Genomic DNA, 17832 nt, shown 5'->3' with positions numbered 1-17832 from the left:
CGCCTCTGACAAAAGTTGAATGGAATATTTGACAAGTTAGGATAGGATAAGAATTTTACATTACACTTAATTTTATTTTTTAATTTTGGACATTTATATTTTGTTTTAACCGTAAATTAACTATTAATGCATCTAATTTAATTTTATTGATATTTTCTTTATTTAAAAATAATGCATTTTTTAAATGTCAACTCTCATTTCAATATGAATTTATCCGTTAAAAGCAAAATATAAACGAATTTTATATTATTTAATAACAACTGTATTTACTATTACGCAAACAAAAATACTGAATAATTGATTGGGTGAAGTGATGAATAATGAAATCACAGAGTAGCAGTGAGCAGAGACCACACGGGCTTCTGTTTCGTATCATAATCCCTGTCGGATGCGTCCGAGCGACCGCTTCCTGTCCGATCTCAAGATGGCCACGTGGGAGGCTATCTTCATTAGCGTAACAATTAACAAACACATCACCCGATAATGCAGCATATGTTATCACTGGCCTACAAGGAGTGTAAGTAATTATTATTTTAAATTAGCTGCGCTTGAGTTCCGGTTTCGTAAGAGTTTCGGGATAAATATGGTATCTACGTGTGATACTTTTCTTTCGGTGAAACTATAGAGTATGTTGAAATATTCAGACTAGAAAGCGTATTGTCTAAAGAATGCTTTTGATACCAAGCAACCTTTAATAACGTTATTTCTTACACTATAAAATACATCTTAGTTATTCGTTAAATATAAAAATGCTACTTAAAAAACAAGCATACTTAAACCTACTTAAATTCATGTATATATCAGAATACAGTAGCGTTTTTTGTCGGCAAACACTTTGCTTATGATGAATTACTATAAAATTGATTAGATTATATTTCGATAAGCAAACAGCTACCTCTGAATCAATATCTACGGCCAATCGCGTCGCTATTCACGAATTATCACTCAAATTAATGGCGTGTAAGATATAAATGGCCGCGGATTAGGGACGATCCATTTTATTCCTATTTTACCTACCGTAAAGAACCTTCATTGAAAACGTACACAAATTCACGGGAGCATCCACTAATTTTGAAATAGTCTATCTCTCTTGCACTAGCGTTGAGTTGTTATCTCTGCCTCGCTCTAACGACCCTCCTCTACAACGTGATTCATCATCATTTCGCGGTTTGCTGGTTTTCATTCACGATGAAGCATTGGCGTCTGCCGTAGAATTTCCGCGCTAGATTTATGAATGTTTTGTTCTAAAATTTCTATCAAAATTTAATGCAAGTATAATTTTTTTACTTGACCATTTTAATATTGGCAATTACATTTTTATTATAGAAACAAAGTACATATCGACGCTCCTTATAAGCATCAATCAATGTAGCTAGTACCTATGTGACGTAAAATTTTGAAAGTTCAGTAGAATTGAACGTGCTCTTCAGATACTAAGTTGAATCTTCAACAAAGTGTGATACAAGACGATAACAATAAGGGCTATTTTTATATACCCTGAGAAAAGAATAAATAAAAACCATTTGGAATCCCTAGACACCCCCAATTAGTATTCCAAATAGTCGCCGACACGACATATCGTACGTACATAAATGTAAAGAGTGGACCGCTCCCGAGGCACGAACCAAGCATAACTTTTACACAACCTAACAGATACACAGCAACAACGATCTTAAGATGAGGTGCGTAAGTACCAGAGTTGTCCGCAACAGCTTGGAGACTTCGCCCCAGCCGCGGTTTCTATTTCACCGAAGCAATAACAGTCTTACTGTTCTCGTAAGTAGGTTCAGAATGATGAAGTCGCCGCAAGCGATCGTCGAGTGCGGGACTTTGAGGCTTATGGTAATTGTAATAAAGCGGAGTGCAGCAGTTATGGCACGTGAGAGGTTCTAGACCAAATCCCGAGTAAGCTGTAACTTCCTTTTGGATTTTCGGAAGCCATTTATCAGTCTGATGCGAGCGTCTGGAAATTTTTCATGTTTCGTTATTGTTGCGGCGACACACACGTACGGGTTGAGATGCCTCGAGATTTGACTATTGGCCGAGAACTAAAACGGATGTAGCTTCAAGGTCATATGGTGTTAGAACTATTTAAGTACTTGTATTTATCATTTCGCAATTTAGTAAAAAGAAAGAAAATACAATATTTGAATGGTTAATGGCCACGATATAACTCTACTCAGATGCATTTCTTTCTATTTACTACTTATCTACTTTCTAAGTATCTTAAGCTATTGTTTTGATCTTGTTGTTGGAAACGACTGAGATTATTAGAGATCAATTTGTTTTTTCTATTTTTTAGCTACGCATCGGATACGTTGCTCACAAATATATAGTATAGGATATAGGACATATATAAGTACTGAAAAAGAAAAGTGGCAGGTCTACGAAACGTTGGAGCCGAAAAAGTTTTGAAAGAAAATGGTTGGATTTTGTGTTGAACAGAGAATTTTGAAATCAGACGAGAACTTATAGAAGAGACGTCTTTCGTGGATAGATATATTTATCTTTGAGTAACATTTCACGTTTAACTAGACACATACTACCTGCCTATAAGTAGTTTTCTGTTAGCCACGTAGACGAATGTATTATGATCAAGGTCATGATTTGCGTAGTTTTGTATTATTATTTACAAAATTTCGCAATGACTGTAAAGATTAGGTATATTTACATTTGATGAAGAGATACGTGACTCAGTGTTAGGCAAAGATACAGAAATTAGGTGAATCACAGTAGTTGTAACTTATTATCGTTGCTTCTATTTATAAATTTGATATCAACTTTAAAAAAAATGTAATTTTTTGATTGCTTAATATTTAACGCGCACGTACCTTGCACGCTGTCGTCGGAGAAGTAGCCAGCTGAGTCAGTCGCTCGGTTACAACGACCCGAAACGTTCGAAGTGTAAAAGGTACGTGCGCGTTTAACACCGAATTAAGCAATTAATAATAAGACGCGAAAGTTTAAATTTAGTAAGAACATAATGGAAATAATTTATTTGGAACACAGATTTTCAGGGAGACCTGATGTGGTACGATAGATAACATTGTCCAAAACTTAAAATCAATCATAAAACTCAAAATAATTTAAATAATTAAAAGGGTTGCACATCAACTTTTAACACGTATCAAACGGTAATCAATAAACAGATGTTAAGAGAGTTGTTTAATAAATAGCTAACCATCAAATGGATTCCGAGCAACCAAAACAGTCCAACTATTTCTATTGCGAACTACATTCTAGATAAATTAGTGTTTACGGGCGAGTGAGCTCGAGTGGATCCCAAGGGAGGTATTACACAGAGATAAATCAGTAACCCTTCCACCACAAACAAATTACAGACCACCTGAGACTGGCAAAAATGCCCCACAAAATTATTACTAGCCGCGGGACTAGCTGGGGTAAGATACACCCCCGCGTGATGTAAATTTAATTTTAAATAAATATAGGGAGCTAGATTTTGTTTGGTTGATTTAAAAAAAATCTGCTAGAAGACGGTTGATGTTTGAATTGGTAAATAATTGAGTTGAAATTCATAAGTGTATTGGAAAATAGCTTTGTACAGTATCCTAAAAAATCTACAAAAGTCTAAAAGAAAAACTAGGAAAGAAGACGCTGGCCTCCGATGTGTTTGCTGAGAATGAGAATTCCGCCGGTCAGTGAGAGAGAGAGAGAAACTGTATAGCATGGGTAACCTAAAATAATCATCACGTCTCTTCTTAAAATTGTTAAAATTACCTAATAAGTTATTAGATTTAGATACATTTATAAAATAGCTTTGATACAAAAAAATAATAATTTAATTTGTGTAACTATAAATAGCGGTGGTGGTGTAATGGTTAAGACGTCCGCCTGTGTGTCGAAAGGTCCCAGGTTCGAATCCCACTTGTGCCACATGAGTTTGTATACAAATCTGACTCATATATAATAGTTTTCATCGACCACCACTTGCTTCCGGTGAAGGAAAACATCGCGAGGAAACCTGCACACTGGTTGATTATTGTTAACTTGTGTGTGAAATGGAGAAGGCAATGGCAAACCACTCCATTAATAATGCCAAGAAAGTTGTTGTGTGTGTTTCATTCCACGTAATGACCACGACCCTCAGCCATGAGGAATACGACTATGAAGAATGAATAAATAAAACAGATGTTTACGGTCCGTAAAGATACCGGAATATGGCCGCGCGATCAAGTACCGGAAGAAATTGCAGACAAGTACTCCGCTCTGACCTTTCCATGATCTCAAATACGAGTAGCTATAAAAATAAGCCCTTATGAAATCGATTTATTTTTATTGAATCGATACTCGACCGAAACTATTGTAGACAGAACACTGCTGGTACACATTGGTTAGCTTTTGAATGAAATTTCGTTCGCGTGTAATTCCCACGGGAACCGTACTTTTTTCGGGATAAAAGGTATCCTGTGTCCTTCTCCGTACTAGGTACGTACGTGCGTCCAATTTAAATATTGTAGCTTAAGTAAATGTCGTACAGGGATATTGAAACAATAGTTGAGGATATTGATAGATGATAGGAACTCCACCGACAAGAACGATGTTCTTAAATGATGAATGAATGAATGTAGATAAAATGTTTAAAATTAAATATAAATATATATTAGGACAAATCACACAGATTGAGCTAGCCCCAAAGTAAGTTCGAGACTTGTGTTATGGGATACTAACTCAACGATACTATATTTTTATAACAAATTTATATATAGTTAAACATCCAAGACCCGGGCCAAACAGAAAAAGATAATTTTCCACCATGACCCGGCCGGGGATCGAACCCGGGACCTCTCGGTTCAGTGGTAAGTAGTATATTATAAAATATCCAAATCAAAACAGCTCACGATCATTTGCTCCAAGTACAATATTGTACCTAACCCATTACACCGAAACTTGAACGGTATTTCAAAAACTGACCTCACGATATCATAACCCAAATGATATTCGCAACCCTACCGAAATGACATCGTACACACCGCAATATTAAAGATGTAAGAAAATGAGAGGGGTCGCCGAATTGGCCACTAAGAGAGCATTCCCGGGTCGAGGGTAGAAGTGTTCAGAAGGCAATCACTGGTCCCATATGGGCCCAAATGTGGCCCAAATTACTTTTGCACTCGCGCGCAGAATCCAGTCCGATGACAAGTGGGATGGGGTGTCGTGATTTGGAGCATGCGGTCTGTTATTGTAATGTCTGTGTCGTAAACATACTGACTAGAATAGAACAGGGCATTTTATTGCATATTATGACGATTATTTTTCTTGCTTTATTGGAATGATGTTCATAAAAACATGTTGAGATTCGTTTCGCAAATGTTTAATTTGCGAGAGTTTTATTTATTTTTATATTTTCATTTTCTTGTTATACCTCAGTTAGAATCAGTTATTTATAATTGTTGTAAATCGGTAACTTAATCGGACTGTGGAATTTTGAATACCTACCTGGATAATATGCACCCTATTTTATGCAAAAGAACATTCATTTGGTAGTGTGAAGCAGTTCACGCGAGTGAAGCCGGGAAGTTATCTAAAATTTTGTGCAAATGCACGTAGGACCTTTGGATACAATTATTATGGTACGTTCAATTTAACTGCAGAATTAGCAATGGAATCAAAACGGAAGAAAAATATATAGACGATCGCTGGATCGTCTACATTGTTGATGCTGCAGGAATACCGACTCCTGCAGCATAAATAATATAAAGAGGTATTTTCCATCGGAAAATAAGTCAAATTTCAGAGCCTATTTTTGACCATGGATCATCAACGATCTGTCTCTCATCTGAGTGTATTCCCGGTTCTTTTCTCAGCCGTTGAGCGTCGCCCAAGGTCCGCCAAGATCATTAGCTATATATATTTTAGCCGTGAAAGCGTTACAAGACACATTTACAATATTAGTATAGAATTATGGATGAATCAAATCAATTACTGAATGCAAATAGACAAAACACATAATTTCTTCCTTCCATTGCAAGGGATTAGGGGCCCGGCGCCATTCCCATTTTCAATTTGCATAAATATTAGTGGCAGCTATAATGTCATAAATATATTAGTGGTACAGATTTTATGGTGATTACGAAATTATGGTCCATTGGGGTGGAATAGGCCACGCAATATGCTACCCTTGTCAGTTTTGTCAAATGATGTTTGGCGGTATTTGGCGAACGTAATATTAAGCTATATCATAGCTTAATATTGTGCCAGTAAATTTAGCCTCTAGATCGATTAAATGATACTTAAATTTAAGAATAACTATTCAACTCAATTCAAATTATTTATTGCTTTTTACAATGTACAGGAAGGTAATTCAGTAACTTAGTCACCTCAGTCATTATAATCTTGGTACAATGTAAACCCTGTCGGCCATTGCAATTTAAAATACGAATTAGATTAAAATTAAGAATATCAAATTATACCTAAGTCAATGAATTACAAAATTAAAGGAACAGTAAACGGATTACAGATGATTTATAATTTTGTATCTACATAATTATAATAATTATCGTCTGTCAAATTGAAATATTATAATTATATTTGAACTTAAAAATGTCAGTTGTTTAAATCTTTGTCGTTAAAATATTCGTCCAATGATGATTCGTCTATGATGGAAAAATAGGAAAAGACTGGAAAACACTGAAGCTTTATACAGATGGACACAAACAATTCTAAACAGATGTTTAGAGACCATGCGAAGTGGAGAAGAAAAGGAAAACGGAATTTGGGCTCCGACAGCTTACGGCTGAAGAAGGAACCGGAAAAACTCTCCAATGTTACATAGAGATTCAATGATTTTGTCTATTATAAGGCTAGATTTTACTGTTTTATTTAAAAAATTGTGTAAATAAAACTTGTTTTTTCAAGTACATCATTGAAAAACCAATCCAATAAGTTTATACCTATATATAGGTGAAACTTTAGAATACATCTACAAATTAAAGTATTGGAAGTGAGTATGAAAACAAGTTTATTTGTTAGACAAATTAAAAACCCCTATTTTTGCGTCGGGGTTTAAAAAGAAACAATATTGAAAGATATATCGCCTCACATCTATAATGAGGAATAGTAAGAAATATGATGATTTATACCTTTATGCAGCACTATTAAAAACTGCAAATAATAATGCGCACAAGGGGCTAAGGTTATGCATTATTTAGGGAATAATGGTAGAGTCATAATAATATAATTATGCGGGGCCCGGGCTGTCATAAAGCGGTGTCATCCGCTATTGTTGCCGGTTCATACATCAGATGACACGTCACCGTGTTCTACACACGCCACCGAAATGAGACTCAAATTCGGTGGATGAAATTTCGCACCGTCATTGTCAATTTATTATGCGAAATTTATAAGTGAAAATATTGTTAGTTGGAAATGGCTAGTCCATTAAATAGAAATCACTCTAAAACAAGCACTACAAAAATAACAAGTCTTATTTCTCATCTGGGCGATATCAATTGAATTCTCGCCTGTGAAATCCCAAACCCCAATAAGTTCACTTAAAGAATTACTTAAGGTTTTTAACATTTGGGTGTAATTTTGACAGCTTCAACATGGATCAAATGTTCAGGTGTTTCTTAAAAATACAGTAGAGTCTGGTTTCCGCTTGAGATTACAATCACCTCGTATCTTTTCGTAAATGTCTTAAGGTGACTAAACATTGCATTAATAGCATTGCCGATTACGTGTGGACATTAGGCGGCCGGTCGTAAGAATACACACGATTTTGCATTTCAGGGTTCATTTATATACAGACCTTTGGCTTACGTAGTCTTGTAAAAAGATATGCGTTCCAGTTTATCGAAAATGAAATTAATTTTTCGTTATAACAAAATGCATTGGAAGTAAATAGTCAACTACAAAATAAATAAAAAAAACACAAAACACCCCTAAGCCATTATTGTTTTTATGAACATTACACTGGCGATCGCGTCCCAGAGACTATAGAAGCAATAAATATCAGACACAATAAAATATTTTGTGTACTCTAACCGATATTAGGGCAAACATTGTCGCGATTACAATGTGGTATTGTGACTTTCGACCATCGGGACATTACATCGCTATTTGTTCTAGATCTTTTGTACGAGGGCGAGCAGACAATCTGTCATAAAGTATAAAGATTTATTGCCCGATGTGTGTACAATGTGTACTCTTTCGCAACCGTTATTCTTTCCATTTATAGCAACAAATAAAATGAAAATAAACTGAGAGTATCATAGGTGGGGCTTTTGGGAACATTTTAAGCCTCGGTGTTCGTTGTTTCGTGATAATTAGAGTTCCAATGGCTAGCCGCGTGATGGGTAGATGACATTACTAAAGTAGCGGTAGGTCGTACGTGATAACTCACGTTATGTGAGTTCCCTTAGAAATAGGTTCCCTTAGGATGTTCTATGCCAATCTAACGATTGGCATAGAATAGAAAATGTTGGCGTAAAAGAAGAGACGCTTATACTCAACAGTAGGCAGAAAAGTGTTGAGATCATTATGTTGCTTGAATTATCAATAAATAGGTAACTGTTCAAAATTAAATGCAATAAACTATCCATAATTAAAATGGCGATTTAGGATCAGATTTTTATTAGTTAATTTAGTTTTTCTATAAATGTATATATTTTTAAGTATAGTTTAGTTATAAACAATTTATATTTTTATTTATGCAATGGTATATATTATTTTCAAGAGGACAACATATAATATTTCCCTACAAACCAAAAAACCTAAAACCGATCTTAATGATTGCCTAAAAGTAGAAGGCGGACGGGACGTGGTTGAATAAAAGGTGAAATGAAACTTCGGCTGAATGTAAGGTGGCGCAATATGACCTTAGATCGCACGACAGAGAGGCTTTGCCACAACAGGACTAGCCTAAGAAATGATTCTCAAAATAAAGCGAATCTTCGCAACCCTTTTGATCCCAAAAACGGGAATATGATAGTGAAAGTGCGAAAGGGTTGACCATCTAACGGGTAGACAGATGGCGTTCCAGCGTAGCCATCTGTGGACCATCAATCACCCGGTTGGTAAATATTGTCTACTGTTGACTTATTGTTCGATACAAATGCGATATCGTGCTGGGCAATTCATTGGCTTCGATTGATGAAGGATTGCTATGATGTTCGCTAAATGGTTTCCGATTAGTTGGTGTCCTTCCTAATGAATGCTAGATAATAGATTTATAGAGATTTAACCCGCGTTAATTTCCCAAGGGAACAGTTATTTTTTCGGGATGAAAGTTACCGTATATCCTTCTCCATACTTCAAACTACATGAATGCAAATTTGTTGAGTATATAGAGCGTGAAGAGCTAATAAACAAATACATAAACCAACAAATAAATGAACCAACTTACTTTCGTATTTATAATATGTTAGGATTGCGCTGATAGATCTATGATATAAGTCTTCATTTATTTAAACTTTATTGTACAAAAATACAATGGGCTATTCTCTAACTAGTCAAATCAGATCCTTTTTTCTAATGTCAAAAATAAAATTAATGTTATGATTTTGACGACCTTTGCAGCCTAATTGTCATCATGGCGGACTGCTACACTGGTGGTCCCGGGTTCGTTCTCCAGTCAAATAAGAATGGAAAATTCTCTTTTTCAAATTGACCTGGTTCTTGTATTTTTATCTAAATATATATGTGTTATAAAATATAGTATCGTTGAGTAGGTACTACGTAGTACAAGTCACGAACTTACTTTGTGGCTAACTATCAAATTATTCGATGTCTATATATTTCAAAACACGCGAATATGAGAGCGACTAGCAAAATTCTTTGAGGTTGAACCGATAATAACAGAAAATCACTGTTACGCGCCAATAATACAAGCGCCGTAAAACTCGTAAATATTTTCAAAATTCATAAGATTCTAAGGGCGTGAGCGACAGATGCGGCACCCGCCCCTATATAGGCCTCCGCCAAAAAACGAACGGAGGCGTGGCACTCATAAATTTTGTCAAAATATCAGACACTTCCCGTACGGTTAGAATAACACTACAATTTGTTAACAGAATGCGTGTCACATGTCTACGAGTTGTGCCACATATTTAGTCGACTAATTGCCGTCGACTAACTTTAATAGTCCGTGCACATGTTAATAGTTGTAGAGATATTAATAACGAGACAGCCCTACTGTTGAATACAACTAAATCGTTGGGTTAAAACGTAGTTTAGTTGGTTGAACCAGATTTTTTACACAATTTAACATTTACGGTAGTTTTTACTGTAGAGTCCATACTTCTTGACACTCATCTCCGTAAGTTTATTCGGTTGTAATCTGTTGTAATGTAATATAAACTGAGTGCCAAGGCTCTATGACTTGTATACTATTTTTTTTATTTAAATTCAAATTGTGTGGGCAATTATTTTAAGGAATTTATTTAAATATATCAAATTTAATTTATATCACATAACCAAACACAATATATAAATCAAAACGGCAAATTATCATTGATGTGTGATAAATATTTTACTTACTTCAGCCAGCCTTGACTTGACATAATCAATCAAGTGTCATTGTTTGTCGTCACTGTGACGCCCCGAAGCTCGGGACTGTGATTTTATACCTGCCTGCCCAACCTTAATCCGCTATGGGAACGCTGTTGTAACCTGTCAACTCTCAAGGCCTTATATCCTTGGGTCGCCTCGAAAAACTACATTGGACATTTTGGAGAAGCCTTAACAAACCGCAAACCAACGTTGACTATGAAACTAAGATTTAAAAAATTGAAATTCAAGTAAACATATGTAACTAATTAATCAGCGGGCTCGTCACAAACATCGGATAAAATATTGTAAACATGCAAATTCTAAAGCTATAAGAAAAGGGGGGTTAAAAAAATACAATTTATCATGACCCCATCAAAGTAAGCGACAGACCCGTGTTGTAAGGGGCTGCCAATTTTTTGTTGTAAAAAAAAACGTGTGACGTCGCGTCGGTAACGCATAGACAGCCTGGCACCGGTGTTATTTTTTTTTGCCAATAAATCACACCCACTAATCAGACCCGTGTATAAAAACAGATGATAGAAGCCGTGTTTCTGAAAAAAAAATATCTTGAAGCATGTCACCTATAGAAGAAACCTTGCAGATACACAAAAGCACGAAATAAAACTTTTGCTTGCAGTCACTTATACTTTATTTATCTCATCTGAGCGGATTCCTAGATCTTGACGACCTTGGTGGCGCAGTGGTAAAGTTCTTGCCACTGAACCGAGAGGTCCCTGGTTCGATCTCCGGTCGGGTCATGAGGGAAAATGATCTTTTTCTGAATGGCCAGGGTCTTGGATGTTTATCTATATATGTTATAAAATATAGTATCGTTGAGTTAGTATCCCATAACACAAGTCTCGAACTTGTTAAATATGATACACTCATAGTGAGTTTTGATACATCGGATACACGTATTATTAATTAATTGTTACGTTTGGATCAATAAAAATGTTTGTTAAAATTGATTTGTATGTTGAAATTGCGGTGTCTCCTGACACATGCATTTATTACTCTTAAAATCAATAAAAAATAATTATAAAATCGGTTTAATTGTTCCACTAGTTCAATGTTTACAATGTTGCAATCTCGGCTACAAGTCAATTGGACCTTAGCGCCATACTTATAAAGATCAAAATAGCGGTTCACCAAAAACGAGAACTTCACGTCAAACTTTTGAATGTAAACAAAAAATGAAACAAGAATTTACAAGCAGTTAATCAAATCCATCACGTCAGTCAAATATTTCCTAAGAAAATTCCTTAGCGCAGGTCATAACCGCGATGACAGTGAGATGTGGTCGCAACACGGCTAATATTTGTGCTCGTGGGTCAGAGATAATCAGGCGTCAGGCTGATGCAGGGCTGCCAACATTTCCAAGATGATATATTGTATTATTTTCTATACGAAAGTATATTATGGGATAAGTCTGCCATTGTGCATCGCATTATTTTTTGTAATGTAATAATGTGTTTTTTTATGTATGTTCAATAAAGATATTACATACAAACAAATAAAGTTTTTTGAAAATTGGAATTAAAATATTATTGTGGGTAAAAATATTTTAATTATACTTCCATATTAATAATAAAATGCGAAAGTCTGTCTGTCACGCTTTCCGGTTAAACAGCTCTGGCCCGATTTTTATTACATTCATAGATATAGTTAAGGACCTAAACATAGAATACTTTTAGCACGTTAATAGGAAACGCTCAAAACAAAATGTAATAGACTCGCTCCACCTTTCTTCTTCTTCTTCTTCCGGATTCTTCCCGATTTCCGTCGAATACCGTAAAACAAAACCTAGACTATCTTTGTGACCTTTGTGACTTCTACACTGGAGGTCTCAATATTTGATCCTTTGTCAGGTCAAGATGGAAAATGATATTTTTGGTCTTGTATGTTTATCTTTATATCTATATATTATAAAATATGGTATCGTTGAGTTAGTAGTATAGAGACACAAGTCTCAAACGTACTTTGTCCACTTTGACCACATATTTTTAATTCCACAGCCTAACAAACATAAAGAATAAACATTTCAGAATTTCAAAACTTTTCTTCATATTGCTTATTTATTTGTTACACGGTTGACAACCCTAGACAGACGCGGCGCGCGCGCAGTTACGTCACATTGTTTGTCTGTCGCGCTTATCCCGGGATATGTTTGACAGTTTCCGGACCAACGGGCAAGATTATAATTCTAACATTAAACACCTCCATTATCCTTATGAAATCCTTTGCTGGACATAGGCGTAGACTATGAAAAAATAAATCATTACAGCACAGAATACTTAGCAGCAGATACAGTTGCGTAGATCGTCAAAAGCAATCAAAATAAAATCATTTGCTCAGAAATTAGGCTTGCACAGGCACTTTTTCACGTCATACTTATTATAAATTAAATAATATTTACCAAAGCTAAAAACTACTAACAATTAACTATGTCATTGATTACCCAGGTACTTCTGGTGCACATATATATCTAGGTATAAACTTATCTACCGTAGGCGTATAATTTACACAGACAAATCAACCAACCAAAAATCATTGGAAATTCGCCCCTATTGGGCAACAGTAGCGTTCCATGCAACATAACGTGAAGTAGACTTTTAACATAGTTAATCTTTTTGTATACTGAATGTTAAATAATTAACTTAATTATTACAAGGGGTATAAGGAAATCCATACATAAATGTAACTTGCAAAAAATAATTGGCAATAATGATCACAATGTGTAAATGTTAAGTTTACGAAAGTTATTACTTTATTAAAATTGTTATGTGAACATTCATCCATTAAAGGGAACCCTACACGAGAACAGACACGGATAAAACCCTTTTATTAAAAACGATCAGACAAAAATCCCACATAATTAATTTCTCATATTTTTTAGAAAAAAGTAATGAGATTTCGAGGTGCGAAGGTGAAAAAAAGCGGGATCTTCGATGTGGAAGCTTTAGTAAGATTCCGCAAAACCTGCTCAATTTAAAATTAAAGCCACGAAACGTGTTTTTCGCCTATTTTATAAAAATCGCGGGATATAGGAACAATCTTCGGCGGATAAAGCGGGAGCGATGATGATATTTTAGGTTAAACAAAGTGGGAGCGTTATCACATTCATCGTATATCGTTTTCCCATGTTTTTGAATCTTATATATAATAGGCTAGCGGCCGGCCCCAGTGCTATATACATGTTATATACATTAATCTTCCTCTTGAATCATTAAAAAAACCCGCATCTAAATCTGTTGCGTAGTTTTAAAGATCTAAGCATTACATCGAACAGACAAAGAGAGGAAGCGACTTTATCTTATAATACTATGTAGTGATAGCTGATTTTCATAGTATAATACTCATTGTTCCTCTGAATGTGAACTTGAAAAGATACAATTGGAAAGTAAAATATTGTTATTTTAAAAATCTCCATATAAATAGGTATTTATCTTTTTTGTAATCAAAAATGTTCTGTCCTTATCCGTGTTAAGCTTTATCATATTAAATACAGTTTAAATACAACATAATTATTAAATTACAGAATTTGCAAAAAATACAATCATAAATCATGAATAGACATTTTTCAAAAAACGAACAAAAGAAGTGTTGACGACAATCGGCTAATGAACTAAACACAATGGACCTTAATAAATAATATGCCATTTTAATCCCCCATTTAAATTCAATGCAGCAAGTGCTAGAATAATCATCGCAATATAATGCTTCACCGACTACGAGGGGTGCTTTTTTAATGTCAGAGAGAGACAGAAATAGCAAGATGTAAAGGCTAGAGAGAGATACTTATAAGACGACATTATGCTGGGTTCATCCGAATTGACTTTAAATGATCGGCTCAGTTGCGCTTTTTGTGCATCGGTGATGGATTGCAAATCATTCAGTTTTCGCCCACGTGCATAAATGATATGATGCTCTGTTTTACTTCGTTTTTAGTTTATTATAGATTTGGTAATCTGTACTAATTGTAGCGAAGCGTGCGAGATCTGACATTCTACTTGGGGCAAAAGTACATATTTAAACAACGACAACTTTCGAACCGTTGGTCCGATATTGATGAAATTTAAAAGGTGCAGGATATGCCAATAGAATTTTTAAGTTCGTGGGGCATCAAAATCGGTTCAGTCGTTTTTGAAATATTCAATTTTGTACAAAAAACAATATTGTGTTCGCGAGGTCTAAGTTCGCGGCGAACAACTAATATTTATAAATGTGAAAATATGTCTGTCACGTTTTTAAGGCAATCAATAGGTCGATTTGAATGAAAAAAAAATCCAATGCAACAGTCCGGCATGATAAACATTAAGCCCTAGATATTGTCACCAATAAGCAAAAAATTAACTCATGTAAGTACATGAAACATTATTTTGTCTGTAATATCATTGATGATGCCAATTTAGCTAGTACTTAAAAACAAGCATATTTTTTGCTTAATAGAGAGTCCTTACAATATGTATCTTTGTACACTTTCAGTTAATGAAATAAACGAATTTTTTATTTTTTTTATTTTTAACAACGCAAGAGAGTTTTGTATGGAATATACATAATTTTTTACCAATCTTTTTTTTGAGTTTGAGTTTTACTCATTCCGAAAGGCAAAAAAAAGAGCCGATTCAAAGTCTAAAAATGATCATACAAAACCGTTGTCCATTTTTACAAAAATAAATATAAAAATGAAGTTGAGCACCCATCGAGACGAGCAGAGGCGCCCCCTGTACGCATGTCTAATTGCGTAACTAAACAGGGGGTGTAATCCCGGGTTGATGCGTTTGTAAAAACTATCAGATTAGCTACCCTCGTCTACATCTATTTGTATGCAATTTGTCTCGACATACAGGTTTAGATCACATCTCTATTTGTGTCGATTAAGAATATTGATATGTTGTATTTTTAGTTTTACAGATATAGTGTTATGGTTTTTAAAATGTATATTTCTGTGAGAAGGTTATATTGCATTGGCGTTATCATAGATTTTCCTCTTCTAGAGATGATGATTATGGTGATGACAAGGGAACAATTGTCTGTCTATGCCGCTCTCGCCTGGCCCTGGCTGAAAGGGCACACCCTGGCTTGGCTTGATGTCGTCAAAGATGATATGCGTGCCAATGGCAATCTAGGGATGCCGACGATCGTGTGTAATGAAGACAAAAAGTATGAAAGTGGACCCTGGGCTCCGACGCTCAATGGCTTGGGAAAAATGCTGAGATGAGTGAGAGAGAGAGAGATTATGGTTAAAGTAACTTGTATATAAATAAAGTTCCATATGATTACTAATATAATACCATCATGAGGAAACTTTGGTGTACAATTTTGTTCATTAGTGTGCATCCGACTACCTGCCTAGGTAAAAGTCGGTCGTAAAAGTCATGTCAGGTGCCTTTAGGCGTTTGGAATAAAATTTGACACCAGTGTTAGCAATAATACACCCGATATGATGAATAATATAATGCCAAAACTATAATGATTGCACCTTGCAAATATAATAGAGATATCAAACATCGCCACGCCATTTTATAGTGTGAAGATATGAATTTTATCAAAATAGGGGCTCTGAATGGTCGCTAATTTTGTATAGGTACAGTCGCAAATACGTATGATATCTATAAAATTTGGTTGGGTACACTCGCCCGCATTACGTCAAAGGCGTTCAGTTCACACGTGTTTGGATAATTCTTAATTTGTCTATCGGCACTTAAAAGGTAACTTGCAAAAAATGATGGCAAGTAAGTATTGTTTTTATTTATATTTTTAGGTAGAAATGTATAGAATAGTGTACATTCAGTTTGAAAAATATATGATTGCAGCAAAAGTCGGACACGTTTTTCAGGAGTCAGTGACGTTGGCAATCGAAAAAAAGGTTATTTTTTGAATTTGATATTAAAAATAAATAATATTTTTTTTGAATAAATAGAAATTTCCAGAAAATGCAGTAACCATTGAAAATAAGTTACTCTCGACATTGTTTACGAATGTGAATATTTTCCTTTGCTTTCAATTGCCGCGACAGAATAAGAAGAAGAAGTAGAAGATATAGTTTTACCAAATACCCAATCCATTTACGGATACAATCGAATAATATCCAAGCCAATTCGCGTATGTAATAAAGACTAAACCTTATTTATTTACCCCTATGTAAATCAGTACAATATCTTCAGGGATAGATGCGGACACATCTTCATAAAAATAAAACATAGAGTTGATTTTAGAATAGAAATGACAAGATAAAATACAAACTATTGTTATATCAAGAAAAGAAGACAGAAAAACGATTGTCATTGTTTAATCAACAAAAAAAGATAAATTTGCAGGAATATTCATTTGAGTAAGTACTTAGTATTATTAATAACTTTTTTTTTGCTAGGTAGTATTATTTAAGTACACGATCGTGACATGTAATTTAATCGAAAAATACTTAGAAACATTAAAAAAATCAATAGCACGCTCCAAATTAATTATACAAATTGTAATTCGTAATATTTTTAATTATAGTTAAAAGTTTTATTCGTTCAAAAAATTTAATTTTCAATAGTGTGCATTATATAAAAGACATTTCAAGATTGTTTTCCTTTAGGTACCTAAACAAATACATACCCAGTCTGTTCCATTCGTTTCCTTCGCCGACTTCACTGAACACGAATCGTCGGGCAGAAGTCGCGTTGATTTTATTCGCAAGCGAGTTTAAAACGGATTTATTTGCCAATATAAAACAGCCTGTCGCTGTGGGTCGATCTGTTTGTTTTATTAAAAAAGCGAGCAAATGATTTTACGTCCGCTATTGAAAACGATAAATTTTCATTGCACTTTTTTAGTTGTAAAGCTCTGTCAATATATAAATTGAAGTGTATATTTGTTGAAGTAATCGGTTATTTGCGAGACTTGTGTATAAAAAATATTATAAATACTCACAGATTAAAGTATCTAGTTACTTATGTAGTAAATATTAGCACGAGCCTTGTTAAATAGTGTATCATCAAAAACTTATACGAGTATATCACTCATCTAAGCGTTTTTCTAGTTCCTTCCACAGTCCAGTGGCCGCTTTCCTATATTTTTGTATAATATTGTAGCATAAGGATAAAATCAATATGATTCATAATTCGATTCGAAATGGAAAAAAGATTCGTGCATGTACCCCAATAAGAGTCTGGTTTAGACAGATTGCCACTAGATCCACGCCGCTCAATAAATGTTCAGCTCAATCGATACCGAAACAAATGAAAAAAATAAATTATTAGTTTAAAAAACACTAGAAAAATATGCTTTTATAAATGCACGTAAAAGCCAAATAAATAAATAAATCGTTGTCAAAGT

At 34.6% G+C, this 17832-nt stretch overlaps 1 protein-coding gene across 3 annotated transcripts in view; it reads right to left on the bottom strand.

Annotated features, from left to right (window-relative positions):
- Ptx1 overlaps nt 1–17832 on the bottom strand; it is a 51116-nt gene that overhangs the window by 24310 nt on the left and 8974 nt on the right. The window lies entirely within an intron of this gene.

Source organism: Plodia interpunctella, chromosome 16, assembly GCF_027563975.2.
Source record: "Plodia interpunctella isolate USDA-ARS_2022_Savannah chromosome 16, ilPloInte3.2, whole genome shotgun sequence".
Classification (NCBI taxonomy): Eukaryota; Metazoa; Arthropoda; class Insecta; order Lepidoptera; family Pyralidae; genus Plodia; species Plodia interpunctella.
The sequence above is the reverse complement of the archived record's forward strand: the minus strand, read 5'-3'. Positions and strand labels throughout refer to the sequence as shown.